The 18,044-nt window shown below is 41.5% G+C and overlaps 1 protein-coding gene across 1 annotated transcript in view; it reads left to right on the top strand.

The window, feature by feature from the left end:
* SLC9A4 (solute carrier family 9 member A4) overlaps positions 1 to 18,044 on the top strand; it is a 74,045-nt gene that overhangs the window by 14,748 nt on the left and 41,253 nt on the right. The gene's annotated exons all lie outside the window — the stretch shown is intronic.

The following is an 18,044-nucleotide window of genomic DNA, read 5'->3' as shown; positions in this document are numbered from 1 at the left end:
TCAGTCCCACTCCCAGACTTCAGGGAGAAGAGAAGGGCTAGAAATTGAGTTCATTCATCAATACCCAATGATTTAATCAATCATGCCTATGTGATGAAGCCTCCAAAAAACCCGAAAAGACCAGGTTCTGAGAGTTTATGAGCTGGTGAACTTGGAGATTCAAGGACAGTGGTGTATCTAGAGAGAGCATGGAAGCTCCACACCCTGTCCCCACACTTCGCCCTACACATCTTTTCCATCTGAGTTATATCCTTCTATAACAAACTGGTAATCCAGTCAGTAAAATGTTTCACTGAGCTTTATGAGCCATTCTAGCAAATTAATCAAGTCCAAAGAGGGGGTCGTTGGAACCTCCTTTCTATAACCAGTTGATCAGAGGCACAGGTGACAACCTGGACTTTCGATTAGCAAGTGGGGGTGGGGAGGACATTCCTGTGGGACTGAATCCTTAACCTGTGGGGTCTGACAATATCTCCAGTTGAGCTAATTGCATGGTGTTGTTGGATAAAGCACACACAGTGATACTGATATCAGAGTCAGGTGTTATTAATGATACAAGTCCACCTACTTGAGCGCTTTGGAGCCACAGTGCTTGCCTCACATCCCAAGTGATGCTACATTGTCCTGTCCATCTGGCTGGACTTTGCCATCTCAGCTTTTCCTAGAGAAGTGCTGTACACAAACTTGATTCTTTGGAGGGGTGGGGGATGGTGGTTGGCAACTTTTTCTTGTCCCCTTTTTACTTCTTTTACCTCTTTATTTTCTTTCATTTTATTCAGATTCCTAGGATAGGAAGTGAGAGGCTCCACACACAAGTAGACGGTTTGCTCTGGCCAAGAATGTAGGGAGCTCAAGGTATAAGGCAGAGGTGAGCCTTACAAACTGTACAATCTTGAGCAGGAGACTCAATCCGCTTGTGCCTCCATTTTCCCATGTGTAAAATGGGACGATTAATCTGACCTCAGAGAGTGGTTTCAAGGAGGAAGTGAAAAAATACACATAGATGTCTGACACCTAGTAGGTGATGAATAAATGTCCCTTTGCCCTTCCTGTATTTGAGAGGAGGCTCCACACAGAAAGGCAATCTGGATGACAGCTGTTGGCCTAGAAATGGGAATAAGGCCTAATCGTCAGACAAACTGGGCTGTGGAGGCTTAACTGGCTGGCTTTAGTTGCCTGGGGAGTGAACTTCACCCCCACCCAAAAGGGCTCAGCAAGTGCACCTGAGCTGTGAGATATTTCCCCCAGAGCAGCTTCTGACACATGGTGAGGGAAGGGCAGGTGTCTGGTGTTCACCCAGCCCAGGACCCAGGCATTTTCCTTCAGAAATGGACTCTCAACCAAACATTTGGAGGTTAGCCCACAGCTGCCATTGGCAGTGAGAGTACTGACCTGCAGGATATGTGTGTGCGCCTGCCCACGCACATATGTGTCTGATGCAACAATACAAATAGCTTGGGATAATGCTTGGAGCAGGCTGGAGAAATGGAAAAAAATGGAGAAACAGAGGTACAGAAGACACTCCCATGCAAACAGGACGTTGGAGGTCAGAGATTCATGAATCTGGAGGAGGCAAATCTGACTCCTAAGTGTCTCCAACTGGATGACACCTTTACTGCTCATATCCAGGGTCTCAGCTATAGATTGTTGTTCACCAGCATCCTGAAAGATCTGTCCCTTAGATCCATGTTACAATTCAGGAGCTTAAGCAGTACAGGATCAGAGAGGGACACTATAATCCCTATATCATTGGAATTCCTCAGATTTGAGTCACAAACACTCGTTTGGCTCATTTTCTTTAGGTTAAAGAAATGATGATTGAAGTTGGAATTGTATAAATCAATTTTCAACCAGCCTATGCTGTGAGCCCTTTGGGGTGGTTAGAACTCCCTCCAGTTTACAAGTGCAGGAGAAAAAGAACAAAGCCTCCCTGGTTATCAAGCTGTCCTTCCTTTGTCGGGAGGGTGGGCTGAGCAGCTATGGAAATGGATTTGGAAAAGAAATACTTAGGGAGAAAAGTAAACTCTTTAAGTCTTTAGAGAACAATCAGAACGATCACAGAAAAGCTTGTAGAAGCAGTTCTTTCAAAATCATAACAACCGCCCACTGCACACCAACTGTGCTAAGTGCCCGGGATGCAGAAGCAAACCAGCATTGCCTTTGAAGAACCACAAGCTATCAACATTTGCCGTGTTTCTTTTCATATGTAAATTCTTTTCTTGCCCTACAGCCAAGAACCTACCTATTCTTCTGTATTTTTTTTTTTTTTTTAAGATTTATGTATTTTAGAGAGAAGAGAACACACAAATGGGAAGAGGAGCAGAGGGAGAGAATCTCAAGCAGACACCCTGCTCAGCACAAGCCCCACATGGGGCTCAATCTCATGATCCTGAGATCATGACCTGAGCTGACCCTGAGATCATGAAACCAAGAAACCAAAGACCCGAAACCAAGATCATTTGTTCAACCAACTGAGCCACTTAGGTGCCCCCTTCTGTATTTTTTTTACTGCCCTTTCAAACCATAGAGATTTCTTAGGAGATTATACAATTCATTAATAAAAGTCATTGACTGGGAGAAAAGCCTAGAACTACAAAAAGCCAAAGGAGTTTCCTAGTTCAGAGGTTTTCAATAGACCTCACCCTCCTCAACAGCATGTGTGCATGCATTCTCAGGGGTGAGTTGGGTGTGTCAGGCTGGAGTATGGACAAAATATGCTCAGTATCATGTGAAAAGTCCCATGAGTTGGCTCAAATAGTTTCCCTATAGCTTCCTCAATGATTATGTAAAGTGAATAGTATCCAGCAGAACCTGTTGTACAAGCCTACTCTGCGACTTTATATCCAGGTCATGGGTTAGAGAGGGGAAGCCACAGATTCTATCTCTGGGCTGTGTGGTTCTCCAGACCCCTCACCACCCTGGACCAGCTACAGACCTTAGTGACTATGAGACTTACAGCATGGGAGAAAACTGAAATATGAAATCCAGCGCCTTAATTTAATTTAATTTTATTTTATTTATTTTTTTAAGATTTTATTTATTTATTCATGAGAGACAGAGAGAGAGAGAGAGGCAGAGACACAGGCAGAGGGAGAAGCAGGCTCCATGCAAGGGAGCCCGATGTGGGACTCGATCCTGGATCCCCAGGATCACGCTCAGAGCCAAAGGCAGGTGCCAAACCACTGAGCCACCTAGAGATCCCCCTTAATTTTAAATATAAAAGTTCAGTCCTGTTTGATTGAGCCACAGTCCCCCTGAATCTGAATTATCCATTTACTCATCATTCATTTATTCACACAAAAATATTACTGAGCAACCGTTTTTGGTTTCTGAAAGTTCAGTTTCTCCAAAGAAACAAATCATCACCAAGCTAGCCTTCACAAACACTCTACTGGTCGCAGCTAATATTTGCTTTTATAGTTTAAAAAAAGTTCTGAGGTTAATAGCCTCTAAATGACTTTTCCTGCCATGTTGGTGTAGCAACACCAGATGGTGAAAGATAGTCCTGTGGGCATTTACTCTAAGCTGATGAGAGGGTGGGGGAGGCCAAGGTGACGTAGACTCAGGGGTGCTAGGCTGCGGCCTTCCTTGGATGGTATTTTGGGTGAGGAACAGGTGTTGGTGGGGGCCGGGTGATTACTATTAGGTTGGTTTTGACCTGCTGACTTTGAGATATCTATAAGCCATTGAAAAGAATTTTTCCATAGTTTTAAAAATAGGAGTCTGGAGCATAATAAGGGAATGATCTAATGGAGATACGCACTTGGAAGCCATTGACAGGTAGGTGGCAATTGTAGCGTTGAAATCTTCCTACCATTCTTCAAGCTGAAAAGAATTGTCAAGCTTTTGAAATGAAAATGAATTTCTCAAAGAAGTTTCTTTGCTGTGCCCTACATCAATAAAATCCTGCCACTCACACTTCTCTTGATTAAATTTTCTGACATCTGTTTAGGTCATCTTCCTGGCCTCTGTTCTCTGAGGTTCTAAGCAACACATATTCAAGGATATACAACCTCAGAGAGCTGGCAAATCCCATGTAACATGTCCTGTCAGGGGTTGCAGATCTTCTCTTTCCTTTCTTTGGGAGTGAGGCTAAAGCTTCATCCATTCTTCTTTTATATCATCAGGCGGTGCCTGCTAGGTCATTGCTGGTTTCCTTAGTTGGTTTCCTTCACCCATGAGAGCAAGTGGTTGTCAAGGAAATGCTCTATGACAGAGTTTAATGTGTCCATGACTCTTCAAATAACATAGAAAATTAGCTGGGTTCATTATTTAATTTCCTGTAAGGTCGATGGATACAGCTCCCTCTGACATTCTCTGTACCTTTCTGGTGTCTGACATACAGTAAGGATCATTTTTACCATTCAGCACCATGATTCTGAACTTTCAATGCTTTGTACATGTGTACAAAGCAAAGCTCAAGTAATGAAGATTAATTAAAAAGACACACAAGGCGACCAGGAAGACATAGGTCCCATAGTAGTCTGTTAGGGCCACCATAATAAATAGCACAGATGGGGGATGGTGGCTTCAACAACAGAAATGTACTTTCTCACACTTCTGGAGAAGTCCAAGACCAAGATGTCAGCAGGCTTGGTTTCTGGTGAGATGTCTCCTCCAGGTTGGCAGTTGGCTGCCTTCTTGCTGTGTCTTTGTCTGTGCACCCTCTTGGTGTCCCTTCCTTTTTTTTTACAAGGATACCAATCCTACTGGATATATCCCACCATTATCACCTCCTTTCACCTTAATTACCTTTAAATAGACCCTGTCTCCTATCCAGTCACATTCTGCAGTGCTGGAGGTTAAGACTCACATAAATTTGAGGGGGTCACAATTCAGCTCATAGAAGACCCATTAGGAACCCCTCAGGAAGTGCTTTATGATCAGGCCTCATAAAAGCCATACCTGGAACCAAACAGGTTTTAAGGATTTTAGAAGAACCCAAAGTCCCAAAGGTAAAATCAATGAGTCACTGAAGTAGTTATAAGTTTATTGTTCATAGACCCAAAAAAGATGTTTGCAAACTGGGAGCCCTCAAACCAAAACATGGAATGAGGATGATAGGTATATTGTGAGAAAGCAGCTTATCTAATGTGAAGGCAGAGACTATTTGTTCTTTATAGTGATTGGTTACAATATTAGAATTTTCTTAAATGAGAGGGAATTGGTTGGCAATTACTTCATATCAATTTTAGGGAACTATTTAAGTTTTGCTAGGGGTGCCTGGATGGCTCAGTAAATTAAGCATCTGACTCTTGTTTCAGCTCAGGTCATGTCTCAGGGTCGTGAGATTGAGCCCCTCATTGGGTCCAAGCTCAGCAGGGAGTTTGCTAGAGATTCTCTCTCTCCCTCTCCCTCTCCCTCTGACCCTCCCCCTGCTATCTCAGTCTCTCTCTCTCTCTCTCTCTCTCTCTCTCTCTCTCTCTCAAACAAATAAATAAAATCTTTAAGTATTGCTAATGATTTTTGGAAGTCTATGCCAAAAGTGACCCAGGTTGAGCTTGCCTGGCTTGTCTTAAAAATTAAGCTAAATTAAGATTTTGCTGACTAAACTGGTTTTGTCTTCTCAGGAAATTCTCAAGTCTGGCTTCCATTTGTGTTTAGTTTTAACAGAAACAAGATTTCATAATCTTCTCTGATAGTCAGGAAGGGCCAGGTTATGCTGTGGTAGTACCTTCTAAACCTCTGTTGGCCTAAAACGACAGAGATGTACTTCTTGTTTACACTATTTGTTTCTCACTGACCAGCAGAACACTATTCATTATGGTCACTCAGGACTGTGGACTTATAAAGCAGGCAACATATTGAGTATTGCTGGGCACTCTGCCAGAGGGCAAAAAATTTATGGAAACTCACCTCAGCAAGCAAGTGCCCCATCTCATAAGTAATATGTATCACTTCTTCTCAAAAGTCATTCAAACTCAAAATTTGCCCTGGCATAGTCACATGGTACAGCTGGAAGTGCCATCCTACCAGGTGCTTAGAAGGAAAAGAAATATGGGCTAATTGGTGCTAACAACTATCACATCATAACTCCAGAGCCCTGCCATGGATGCATCATCAGTCAGCTTCCCAGAATCTGCTGCTTTTTATAGATCTTTCTGATTTCATCCCATCTAGACTCACCATAATCTACTCAGTTATCTTTCCCCTGTTCCTTAGAGTTTAATATTCAGTTTTTGGCCCTTATAACCCATACTTCTTTGTGGCCCTTTATCATCTTTTTATTGGTCTCATGGTCCACACCTAGCCTTATCTCCTCACATTTCTCAGAAAATACAGTTGCCATAGCTCATACCCAAGTAGAAGGTTTCACTGACAGTCCTCAGTCTATAGACAGCCTTCTCAAAGATGTGTCTGCTCCTGTTCTTGAATGGAAAGTCTCATGTTGAGAGTTACATGGGGCTACCCCTTCCTTAGATTCAATGTCATAGAAGTTACCCTTACAAGGAGCCATAAGCAGGGTGGGGAGTATGGCTATGATGTCTAAGAGGGCTTGTAGTCACAAAACATCCAATAACTTATCACTACAGCCTCAGCCATCAGTGTCAGAGGAATCCAGGAGATTTAATATTGTGGAAACAAATAGCTTTCTTACTCTGAAGAATAGTTAAGAGCCAGTACATTTAATGGACTTACATGATTTTAAGATTTCTTTATTTTATGTGAAGTGGTATAATGTTAACATAAAGAATCCTGTACAAAGTTGAGAGTACCAGTGAACATAATGCAAAGAGGTATGGACAATAATAATAAAATTAAAGTAGAATTCTAAAAAGTATTCAAATAAAATGAATGTTAAAAAACAGAGGGAAAAAAGGGAAAATAAGTAATAAAATGGTAGATTTAAATCTAACCAATGCAAATTGAACAAACCTTTCAGAATCTCTAAAAGAAATAAAAAAGAGTTTTATTCAAGCAGAAGACAGGAAAGCTGCCCCCAAAACAGGAAAGAATGTACTTCAGAGAATGAACTGTTTTTACAGGGTTATGTAAAAGCTCAAAATATTATAGATTAGCATATAGGCAGAAACCACGAGTTTTATCATAAAGGAATGCAGGGAGCAAGGGCATTGATTGATATCTCAAGGACAAGATGATTTTTCTTTAGGTTACTCATTCACGAAGCAGATGTACTATACATGCATGGTGGCCATAAATCAGGCTTTTGGTTGGAACAAAGTTTATGTGCAGTCATGCTGATGTAAAGAAATCTAAAATGGCTTCCCTTGTATACTAGGCCTTTAGAGTTTTTCTCTCATCATAGTAATTACATTAAATGCTATGGACCAATGCTCTAGTTAAGAGCTAAGATGACCAGAACTGATTCCAAAGCAAGATTCAAATATATTCAATTTATAAGAAATACAATGTAATTATGGAGATACAAATAAATTGAAAGTAGGTAAATGCAAAAAGATACACCAGCAAATAGTAAGCATAAGAATGCTGGTGTGGCTATATTAATATCAGTTAAAATAGATATTGCAAAGAGTGATCACTTTCTAACTCATATTGTGAAGCTAACTTTGCCCTAACACCCAAACCAGGCAAAGATAATGCAAAGAAAGAAAACTACAGATTAATATCTATCATGAATATAGATCAAATATACTTAAGCAAAATATTAGCAAATCAAATTCAGCAATATGTAACAAGAATAATAAATCATGACCACAAAACGTATATCCCAGAAATGCAAGTGTAATATCGGGAAGAAAAAAAAAATCTTTCGATATAATTCATACTGTAAATAGAATTAATGATTGTATCAATTAATGCAGAAAACCATTTGACAGAATTCAATGCCGATTTATGATAAGAAACTCCTAGCGAGGTGAAGAGTAAGTAACTTCTTCAACAAAGCATATTTATGAAAAACCAGAGCTAACATCATACTTAAAGGTATCACTCTCAACATTTCTATTTATTAGGCAAGAAACAAAAAAGCATCAAGACAAAATCCCTAAAGAAATAGTATGTCTGTCTCTATTTATGGAAGATATGCTGGTTTATGAAGAAAATCCTCAAGACAAAACAGCTACTAGAATTAAAAAAGTAAATTTAACAAGGTCACAGGACATAGGGCTAATGCACAAAAATCCGCAGTACTTTAATATAGTAGTGACAAATTACTTTAAATACTAACAGCAAGGGGAAATTTCAAAATTCTATTTAAAAGTACTGTCAAATAAGTAAATAAATAAATATTTTTTAAAATACTGTCAAAATGAAAATTCTTAGAAGTTCAACAAAGATGTGCAAAAACTTTTCACTGAATATGTAGGTCGTTGCTGACATGAATTAGAAGACCTAAATAATATTATATTTGTTAATGAAAGATTGCATATTATTGAAGAAGACAGCTTTCTCTTAATTGATCTGTAGATTCAATAAAATCTCAATCAAAATCCTAGAATGTTTTTGTAGAAATCGATGAGCTAATCTTAAAATCTGATTGGAAGTTCAAATGACATTAAATAGACAAAGCAATTTTTAAAAAGAAGAAAGAAGACTTATTTGAAGACTTATTATAATGCCACAATAATAAGCAATAACATCACAATATTGATCAAACAATACATACAACATCATCAAGGAAAAATAGAGAGGCCAGAAATAGACTTACATATTTTTAGTCAGACTTATAAGTCTCCTGAAAGAAAAAAATCTTCATGACCTTGGCATAGGAAAAGACAGAAAAAACACAAACAACAGAAGGAAAAAGGTAGTAAGTTGGATTTTATCAAAAGAAAAAATGTTGCTCTTTGAAATACACAAATAAAGAAAAATATAAACCACTGGATGGGAGAAAATGCTTGCTACTCCTATATTTCAGAAAAGACTTACACCCAGGATAAAGAATTTTGTAACTCAATAATAAGAATATAAATAACTCAAAAATGAGTAAAAGATTTGAAAAGATATATCATAAAATATGACATACAAGTGGCCAATAAGCACATGAAAATTTGTTCAACATCTTTTGGAATTAGGAAAGTGAAAATTAAAATCACAATGAAATATCACTACACAGCCATTAGAGTGGTTAGAGTTAAAAAGACTGACAGTATAAAGTGTCGACAGGGATATAGAACAATTGCAAATCTCATAAATTTCTGGTGGAAATGGAAATTATCCAGTGACTGAAAGACAGTTTGGCAGTGGCTATAGGCTAAATGTTCATGACCCCCCAAATTCATATGTTGAAACCTAATTCCCAATTTTATAGTATTGGGAGAGGCGGCCTTTGGAAAGTGATAAGATCCTGAGAGTAGAGTCCTCATGAATAGAGTTTGTGCCCTTGTAAAAGAGACCCCAGAGAGCTTACTTGCCCTTTCTACCATGTGAGGACACAGTGAGGAAAGAGCTATGTAAGTACCAGGAAGTGGGCTCTTACCAGACACCAGGACCTTGATCTTGGACTCACCAACTTCTAGAACTATGAGAAATAAATTTCTGTTGTTTATAAGCCACCCAGTCTATGACATTTCAGAGAATAGCATCCCATGTGGACTAAGACAGCAGTTTCTTAAAATTGTGACTTGTATGTACCATACTACCTAGTCATTCCACTCCCCGGTATATATCCAAGAGGAGTGAAAACATAGGCCTACACAAAAGACTTGTATGTAAGTGTTCACAGTAGCAATATTCTGATAGTAGAGCCTGGGTGGTGGGGGAAGCAGGGAACACCTGTCCTTCAACAGGTGAATGGATGAACAAAATGTGTCGTGACCATATAATGGAATATTTCTTGGTATTAAAAAGGAATGAGCCACTGATACTGGTACAACATGGGTAACTCCCCAGAACATTATGCTGAGTTAAAGAACCCGAACACACAAGAGTCCATACTTTATTATTCGATTTATATCAAACACAAATTAATCTAGGGATGCCTAGGTGACTCAGTCTATTAAGTGTCTGAGTCGATTTTGGCTCAGGTTATGATCTCAGGGTCATGAGATGGAGGCCCATCAGGCTCTGCACTGGGCGTAGAACCTGCTTAAGTTTCTCTCTCCCTTCCTCTTTGCCCTTCCCACCCATCTGCCACCCCCCCTCTAATAAACAAAAAACAAATTAATCTACAGTGGTAATAACAGGTCAGTGGTTTCCAGGGGCCATGGTTAGAGGGAGGGATGGGCTTTAAAAGAATAATAAGGAATCTTTCTGGGTTCATGGAATTGTCTGGATCTTGAGCATGATAGTGATTTTATAGATATATACAATGGTCAGAATTCATTCATTTTTAGATGCAACTTATCAGATGTTAATTATCAATAAATTTGACAAAGAAAAAAATATCAGCACATTTAAAATCAACCCTCCACCTCTTCTAAGCCTTGGTCAGTGGGTTGGTGTCTTTAGCCATTATTTTGTATATTGAAAGGGTCTTGCAAACTTTTGCAGTAGTTTCTGTCATGATATTGGGAGGTTTCATGAAGTTCTTAAGGATCACATACAAGTACCATTTCCTGAGCCACATTCTCTGAACTGTTTTGCTTTACAACACCATTTGTGACAACAAACATGTGGGTGTGTTTCCCTATATCAGCCAATTCTCCAACTCTCCAGACCCCAACTTGGTGTTCTACAATTTAATTCAATTCTGACACTAATTCTGAATTTACACGGACCCCATAGATTAAGGGCTCAGTCCCATTAGACTGCCCTTACTTCAGACATCAGTTGCAAGTCTGGGCCACCCATACTTCTGACTGACTGGCTGTAAAATTGGGGGTCCCACAACCATCCCCTCAGGTTTGATAACTTGCTAGAATAGCTCACAGAACTCAGGAAAGAAGTTTACTTTTGGTTACCAGTTAATTATAATGGATGCAATTCAGGAGGAGCCAAATGAAAGAGAAGCACAGGGCAAGGTATGAGAGAAAGGTTGCAGAGCTTCCATGTGCTCTCCAGGCATGCCACCCTCCTGGTACCAATCTGGATGCTTTCTGACCCTGATAGTTTAGAGTTTTTTTGGAGGTTCCATTTCATAGGCATGACTGATTAAATCATTGGCTGTTGGTTATCGAACTCAATCTCTACCCCCTCTTCTCTCCCTGCAGGTCATAGGGTAGGGATGAAAGTTGCAACCCTCTAATCACTTGGTTGTTTCTTTTGGCAACAGCCTACCTCCAGAAGCTCTCTGGGACCTAGGCAAGAATTATCTCATTAGCATAAACTCAGCTGTGGTTGAAAATTGTCCATTACAAATAACAAAGGATGTTCCTCTCAGGAAATGGCAAGGTTTTTAGGAACTCTGTGCAAGGTACTGGGGACAAAGACAATATATATATATATATATATACTTCTTATTATCTCACAATATTGCACTTCCACCCTGACTGAAGAGGGTAAATCTAATCTTGTTTCCATGAAAGCCAGGGACATGTTTGAGATTTAGCACTGGCTGAGATTTCTCCTCCAAAATGTGAAAAATATGCACATGATTGTGATTGAAATGAATCCAAAGAAAACCTTTTACAACTGTAATGACATCCAGAGCCATGTAATTTGAAAGATAAGAATTGTTTTTCATGTAGTCATATGGATTGTGTCTGTAAATGTAGTCTTCTTAAATTATATGTGCTACTTTAGCTTCTCAAACTACCATGGCATCTTTCTGGCAGGGCTTACTGGTGTCCAGAGACAGGCCTGGCCCAGCTGACTTTCCCAGGCCCTTGGAACAGACTGGGTAGCTACTTATAACCCAGAGAGCGATGCAGAGGAGTTTTCGTTTGTGGCAACAACATGCAAATCTTTGAGTCTTAATTATATTCCCTGTGTTTCCTCTGGATTTGAGAGTCAAATAAGCTCCCAGGTCCCACTAACACTCAGTCAGAACCTGCCTTTGGGGGGCCTTGTGGAATGTCTGGCTCCTTATCTTGGCTTCACTCCTTGGAATATGAGCACATCTGTAAAGATTCTGCAGGGCTTCTAGGACGTTCAATGTCGGGCAGAAAGTAACATGGGACTAAATAAACTCACTGAGTTGGGATAAGACCCCTCAGCCAAGATTTTTCTCAGAACCTGGCCTTACTTTGCTTACATAGAAGAGACCAAAATTATAACAGTTTTATAAAATATGTTTGGTATCCAATGGACAGATCGATAGATATTCCAGGTCAGCCAATGTACCAGACATTCAAAGGGCAGTGAGATGCACAAACAATGTATCAGGGGGAAACCCCTGTGAGACAAGATGGGGAGGGAGCTCGGATAAGTAGGGAGCCTCAGACCACCAAGCAGAGTGACTGCAGGTGAGGGAGAGGGAGCTGACAGGATGGATGGGACTGGCTGACCACATTTCTGAGAGAGTTTATCAAGCCAAGCGGAGTCTTCAGGCTAAGAACACCCATCAGAGGAATCCTGCACCTTCCGAGATGGGGCCTGCCTTCGTGCCCTGCCACACCAGGTGCTTGGCTGAGGACAGTGATGGGAATCCAGGTGCAGCAGCTGGCTGCTCAGATTCATTCCCTGCAGTCAGAGACCCAAGGCCTGACTGCCACAGATGGAGGGGTAGATGATAGATGCCATGCAGATAGATAGATGATGGATGGATGATGGATGGATAGATAGGTGATAGATAGGCAAACAGACAAGCAGAATTAGAAAGGATATATATTATATATATGTTTATATAATATTTACATATTTACATATGTATTTATAAATGTACATACATATACGTTTACATATATAGTATCTATAATATTCGGAGTGGCTTTCTCTGGGAGGGACTAGGAGACAATTGTGGGGATTCTCCTTTGTACTTCTATATTTTCTAAAATTTCTGTGGATCAGCGTGTGTATTCTTAATCAAATCTGGTGTGAAATTTCAGCAAGTCTCTCCCCCTCTCTTTTGAAGGCAATCCCTTTCCCAATTGCACAAACCTACAGTGCTCCTGGTGGGTCTGTGAGTATGCATGTCCTTGCTTGAGCCAATTCGCACCAAGCTTTTTGCTTCTTTTTCTTTTTTAATATTTATTTTTTAGAAGTTTTAAAAAAATGTATTCATTAGAGAGAGAGAGCAAGCATGAGTGGGGAGTGGTGCAGAGGGAGAGGGAGAACAGATTCCCCACAGAGTGGGAAGTCCCATGTGGGGCTCAATCCCAGGACCCTGAGATCATGACCTGAGTTGAAATCAAGAGTTGGCTGCTTAACCGACTGAGCCCCCCAGGCACCTCTTATTGCTTCTTCTTATTTATCTTCTTCAGCTTCTTCTCCCAGAAGATGCACTAGAAACATCTCTTTGGGGGAGGAAATGAACCTGTTTATAATCTTCTGTCCATATCCCCTTATCTAACCAAACTTATTGGTTACTGGCTACTAATCACATTAAAAAGCAGGAACTAACCCAGACACTGAAAACATGTGTCCTAGGGTCTCTAAAGAAATAAAATGGATCCATTCTGAGGACAAGCCACAGATTAGGGCTTTATGAAATTTAAAATGAAATTGTAGCCTGAGGGAGGTAGAACAAAAATCAGTCTATAATACAAGTCTATTTATTCATTGTAAGGTCATTTGAGTTATAGAAGCTGTACTGGATTGTAGAGTGTTTCCCCAAAACTCATGTCGACCTAGAACCTTAGGATGAGATAGGCAATGTCAAGACACGGAGAAGGGGACACACAGGGAAGGCCATATGTAGACAACAGTGGTGAGTCCGCAAGTCAAGGAATACCAAGGCTTGCCAACAACCACTAGAAACCAAGAAGAAGCAGAGAAGTGTCCTCTCCTAGAGCCTTCAAAAGGCACTGACAACACTTTGATTGCAGACTTCTAGTTGCCAGGACAGTGAGAGAGAATAAATTTCTGTTGACTTAAGCCATCCAAGTTTGGGGTATTTTGTTATAGCCACTCTAGGCTTATATGGAGGGCAATGTGACAAAGCCGCACTGGGGAGGAGAGGTGCCTGTGGATTGGGGACCTGGGAGCAGAAGGGCCACTAGACACCCTCTCATGTCCCCTCTCCCCCTTCAACTAAGTCCATTAGTGATAAAGCATCCTATGTGAGGATTGGTGACCACTGAGCTATTCTGAGGACTGACCTCTCTGCCAACTCACATTCCAAAACCAAAAGCCATTTTGTACTAGATAAGATTTTTTTCTCAAAATTCTCCTTACTAAAGGTCTTATCATTCCCAAAGCTAGAGGGTGTAGAGACTGAAATTTCCATTTAAAGGTAAGTGCTCACAGCTGCGAGGGCCATGCAGGAACAGGAAACCACACAACACATTGTCATTTCCGTAACATCAGGGCAATATAAAAGAGTCCTAAAAAGGTCCAAAAGGATCTTTGAGGGAAAATTAAATGGAACAAAATTGGAGGCTGTAAAATGGTATACTGTGAATGCATGAAAATTCCTCATACACAGAGATAGCATCGTATTTTAAGACCCATTATTAGGAAAACCCCAAAACAACAAATGACTTTCAACTTTTAACTAACAAATTCCCAGAAAAACAGAAACACTTGTGTGGGGTTTTTTTTCCCCCATGTATTGTTATCTTTTGAATTGAATTTTTTCTGTTTAACTTTTCTTCTTCGTAGGTTAGTAAATGAAGACTACCTGTGAAAAATCGCCACTCTTGCAATATCTTATAGCAAAACCCTAATATCCTTTTGTTTGTTTGTTTTGAGAGAGAGAGAAAGAGCACATGTGTGCAATGGCAGGAGAGAGGCAGAGGGAGCAGAGGAGAGAGAGAAACTAAAGCAAGCCCCACACCCAGTGTGGAGGCTGACACAGCACCTAAATTGGGGCTGGATCTTATGACCTTGAGATCATGACCTGAATCCAAATCAAGAGTTGGTTGCTTACACCACTGAGCCACTCAGGAGCCCCAAAACCCTATCCTAAAGAAGGTGGTATACAAGTCTGTGATTCAGAAAGGAAATTCAGGTCCAGATGTTCTGTAGGGAAAAGTAGGGCCAAAGTAGAGCATTTTCCCAATGAGCAGCTCTATTTGGCACCCAGGAATCCAAACCAGTGTAAGAAAGAATAGAATGGATTTCCAAGAGAAGGAAGCAGGGAGAAAGATCTGAAATATCAGTGTAAGAAAGAAGTTCTCTCCACTTGATTGGATTAAGTGCACCCTGCTTTGTGTGGGAGGGGGGCCAGCACCCAGAGAACAGTATTGAAGTGTTGGTTGCAGTGTAAGCAAGTTCTGTGGTGTTCTGTGGAGTGCCCATAGTTATAGCAGTAACCGGCTAATTATGTAAAACTTGAAAGAAGGAATTATTTAAATTCTTCTTGGGAAAAACGAACACCAATTCATCATTCAGAGATGTAGTACAAGGGTACATTTTGTAGACTCTCAGGGAAAGACATGACGTGGGCATAAGGACCCATCCTGCTCCAGGTGTCACTGGCTCCTGCCCCAGCCCCTACCTCCTATCTCCAGAAAAATGACTTATGTATAAAAGTAGGAGAAATTACATGTTAACAACTGGACTCGAGAAGAATTCTGTCTACACTCCACAAACTTTTAAATAACTCTGCTGAAAAAGCTTTCAGATATACCAACTGCAATTTAAAACCTGTTGCAGGGACACCTGGGTGACTCAGTCAGTTAAGCGTCTGCCTTTGGCTCGGGTCATGATCCCCAGGTCCCGGGATTGAGCCCCAAGTCAGGCTTCCTGCTCATAGGGGAGTCTACTTCTCTCTCTCTCTCTCTCTTTATGTCTTTCTCACTACTTGTTCTCTTTCTCTCAAATAAATAAATATAATTAAAAAAAAATAAAATGTTGCAAATCCCATATTTCCTTCCTTTTCTTCCTTTCTCCTCCCAGCTTTATTGGGATATAATTGACATATGCCCTGTGTAAAGCTGGATAAGATTTTTGATTTCCACACAGAAATCAGTAGCAAAGTGTGTTCACGGTTGACATCGTCGCTCTTGGGCATCCATGAACAGAGATACGCATTGCCACAGACCAGCTGCTTGTTCTGTTTCTGCTACTGCAGAACAAACTCAAACAAATGTGAGGCACTCCTTAGAAAAAAAAAATGCAAATGAGTTGAAGTGGGACTTTGCTTGAATTGCACCTTGATAGTTTATGATTGTGAACATAACAAGAAGCCAGCCTAGGCCCCTTTGCTGGCCATCTCTGTAAGAAAACAACAAACTTTTATCATAAAGGTGATGTCATGGGGCGTCAGCAGAGGTCCTGCATAGAGCAGACCTGGAGGGTCCAGGACTGGGAAAAGAGCTGGGGAAGATCAAAGACCGTGGTCAAGGGGTCAGCATGTACACAAAGCAGTTCTGGTCAGCCCTGTGGGTGAAGCCAAGGCTCCAAACACTGTCAGGGCGCGCTGAGGCTCACAGGTGACACTGAATGTCTCAGCAAGGGTAGATAAATTGGGGATAGAGAAATCAGAGTCGTGCAAGAGGCTTGGGCCTGGGCAAGTCCTGCAGGTCACAAAGCATAGGATTGTTCCAGGGGTAAGGCAAGAGCAGAATGCAAATCGGGGAAATGAATGGGATATAGACCTGACTATTCTGGAGGCTCAGTCCACTCCTGTGGTCCCACACACAGCAGATAATTGACTCTCTTCCCTTGAGTTTTAGCTTCTGCTCCTGCTCTTGATATTCTCCCTCCATTTTTCCAGATATAGCAAACAAAGGCCAATGGATATGTGCTGTGGTTTATCAGGACTCTTCAGGGCCGGACAGCCTCAAAGGTCTTCATTTTCCACAGAGATCTTACTTTACCTGTCTTGTGTGTCTCATTAACTGTGTGGCTGCTGCCAGTTTTCAGGAGCTCAGTCTAAGTTGTGGGTTGTCAAGTACATGAAGTAGTGATCCCTAGATCACTGGAATTTCTTTTTTTTTTTTTAATATTTTATTTGTTTATTTATTTGAGAGAGAGAGAGAGGGGGAGAGAGAAAGCAGAAGCGGGGTGGGGCAGAGCAGATGGAGAAGGACAAGCACACTCCATGCTGAATGCAGAGCCCAACTTGGGACTTGATCCTACCACCCTGAGATCATGACTGGAGCCGAAATCAAGAGTCAGAGGCTTAACTAACTGAGCCACCCAGATGCCCCCACTATGATTTCTTATACATGTTGACATGAACAGAGAAATAGCAGGAAAGTTGAAGTGTGTGTCAGGGGGGCTCAAGTGGTTTGGGGGATTTAATGAGATGACAAGCATGCAAAAAGTAGCAGGAGAGAGAAAGCACACAGTAGGTCAAACGGAAATTTTAACATCAAAATGATTGACTGTAACAAAGGCCTAGCTACAAGGTATGAGAACTCTTCCTGGAACCCTAAGGCTGAGGGACATTGCTCCCCTCAGAGGACAAACTTGGAAGGGGTTCAGACCTCGCTGGAGGTGTGGATGGACCACGAGGCAGCAGAGGAACTGGCTGGTTTAGCCAGGGGAGCTGGTATGGAGCTGCTGGGTGTGCAACAGGCTCCCCTCCACAGGGCAGGCAGGGAGCAGGCATCAGGAGCGGCGACACCGGGCGTGCAGTGGGAGCCTGGGCTGGGGAAGGGCACAGAGCCTTCAGAGGAGCAGGCTGTGTGGACAGGGCACAGGAGAGGGTTTACACAAGAGGGCTGCTCAGAGGGACCCCGGATGACAGTTGTCCTGCATGAGGGCTTTGCCTGGGCTTCTTTTCTTCATGGCAAGAGGTCCAGGGACAGGTTATCTCCAGCTGAAGCTGTAGGGTTATGGAGGAACCTCCTCCAAGTCCTAGGGCCCTGGCAGGACCTAACGGAAGTCCTCCCCATCACCTGACTGACTCTTGCCCCTCCCACTGGAAGTTGCCAGAAAGCCCCTTTCTCCCGCACTGTCTTTCCAGCGCCCTCTGCTGACAGAGCTGTAACTTGCTGCTCCCTTGAAGGGAAAAATCCTGCTGAAGGAATTGCATTGTTTATTATAGGGCCCATATTGCAAGGTGCATTCGGAGCTGGGAGGAAGTAAGTTGATAACCGACACAGAAGCTTCGCAAAGAGAGTGGCACAGAGTGGGTGCTCAGTGATTGAAAGTGTTAGACTCTTACCCAAGGTAAATGGATAAAATTACAT

The sequence above is a fragment of the Vulpes vulpes genome, chromosome 16, assembly GCF_048418805.1.
Source record: "Vulpes vulpes isolate BD-2025 chromosome 16, VulVul3, whole genome shotgun sequence".
Taxonomy (NCBI): Eukaryota; Metazoa; Chordata; class Mammalia; order Carnivora; family Canidae; genus Vulpes; species Vulpes vulpes.
The sequence above is the reverse complement of the archived record's forward strand: the minus strand, read 5'-3'. Positions and strand labels throughout refer to the sequence as shown.